Genomic DNA, 1,993 nt, shown 5'->3' on the forward strand with positions numbered 1-1,993 from the left:
CTGATCGATACACAGAACAATAGGTACCTGACTTTCTTTTTTTTATCTGCGGTTTAACTTATGCACACCTGCAGCAGGAAGTGGACACAACAAAGGATGACCTCAATTTAAAAATGAGCGTGCACAGAATAATAGGTACCTGACTTTCTTTTCCCTTAGGGATGCACCTGACAAAAGGTAGGTAAATACTGTGGCTTAGCTTAAGACCTAGAGGCTAAATGCTAGGTGTATCCCGCACGGGTGAGACTGCACTACCAGGAGACGACAAGGAACAATTTACCCCCCTTATGTAAGGTGCATCCCATATATATATATTTTTTTTTTCAATACTTCTGAAAATTGTCTTGTTGGCAAACAGTGAAGGGTAATTGCAGTTAGTAAAGTTTGAATAGCTGAAGTGCTGGTGAAAATAGTGAAGTAGGAAAGTATTTCGTGTAATTGCTTGTAAAATAAAGACAGTGGACTTTAGTAGTCAGTTTATTTTTGCCTCAGCTGATCTTGTGTGCTGTACACAGAGAACCTGCCTCCAGGAAGAACAACTCACAGGGCAACGTCCTTCCTATTCTGAACTACCGCTGTTGGAGCCTGTCTCAGCGTGGGACGAAGACTTTATATATATATATATATATATATATATATATATATATATATATATATATATATATATATATATATATATATATATATATATATATATATAACTTTTACATCCAAAAATGGCAGTTCATTATACATTTCCACCTCATGAGTAAAATTTATCGATGGGACTAATGAATTTAATTTCAGGAGAAATTCATCAATGGGAAATCTGTTAGGGCTGATGCAAAGGATATCATCCACGTATCGGAGCCAAACTATGTTCTGGTCCTATACGGAGGTCATAAAATATTCCTCAAAGTATTCCACGTAAATAGTTGTCAGGACAGGGGGGGGAGGGGATTTCAATAGCCATATCAAATTTTTTCATTCTTTCATTGCCAGACGCCATGTATCCCAAACAGGGTGGCCAAGGGCTTAGAGTTAATTGTTTTACAGGGAGGGGCACTAATCCTCCACCAACCCCACTTGACACGTAGGGAGAACGTAATGCCAACAGCATCTGGTGTTCCCAGGCGGTCACCCATCCAAGTACTAACCAGACCCAACGTTGCTTAACTTCGCTGATCGGACGGGAAGCGGTGTACTCAACGTGGCATGGCCATTTGTGTTTAAAATTTGCCTTCAAAGGTAAAAGATGAGTTTACAACGCACATTTTAATTAGCTTGATAATGTTTTCTGAGGGAATACCATCAATGTTACTACCCAGAATGCTTGGGAGGAAAGTGAAAACATCAACAGGGAAATTTGTGAATAACAATTTAACATCAGAGGTAACTAATTTGTAGCAGTGCATGACATTTAGGGATTGAAGTTTCTTACCAAATCCTCATTGCTTCGTACAATAGAATCGGAGATAAGGCCTACAACAAGGAACAGCAGTATTACAAGCCGCTTTGAGAGCTTGTATGTCATAGAGCCTACATAGCTTATCATCGGTCTGATGGGGTTGTTTGGCTTATGGGTTTTAATGAACCAATATGTATACGGTGCAGATGGATTTTGCACCGAGAACTGTTTGATCAAGGCATCCTTCCTTCTTTGCAAAGTCGTGATTTCTTTATGAAATTTTGTTTGTTTTTCAGATGGATCTCTTTTAGTTCACTGTAGGTGTTGGTGTCACGCAACAGTTGACTCATTTTTTCATTGTAGTCACATTTGTTCATAACTTCTACAGCGCTGCTTTTATCAGTTGTAGTTATATGCAGGGAGTCTTCTTTTTTCTTTTTTTCATTTTGTCCAAAACCTTCAGAAACCGTCTAGGAACAGAGTTGTTAGTTTTATTAAACACTGCCCTATATAAAATGCCAACAATAATCTCACTATTTTCATTTGATTGTTTTTTTTTTCATTTGAGCAAGGGCTTTTCAACCTGCGCTGGTTTTATCTTCTTGC

At 38.3% G+C, this 1,993-nt stretch overlaps 1 non-coding gene across 1 annotated transcript; it reads right to left on the reverse strand.

Moving 5' to 3' along the window:
• Positions 1 to 1,087: 1,087 nt before the first annotated feature.
• Positions 1,088 to 1,206, reverse strand: LOC145396656 (5S ribosomal RNA). Its single transcript, XR_013896816.1, has one exon. It is a non-coding gene; the product is annotated as a 5S ribosomal RNA (ribosomal RNA).
• Positions 1,207 to 1,993: the final 787 nt, after the last annotated feature.

Source organism: Coenobita brevimanus, chromosome 38 (assembly GCF_032717465.1).
Source record: "Coenobita brevimanus isolate Jiangsu-jjx chromosome 38, ASM3271746v2, whole genome shotgun sequence".
In the NCBI taxonomy this organism is placed as follows: domain Eukaryota; kingdom Metazoa; phylum Arthropoda; class Malacostraca; order Decapoda; family Coenobitidae; genus Coenobita; species Coenobita brevimanus.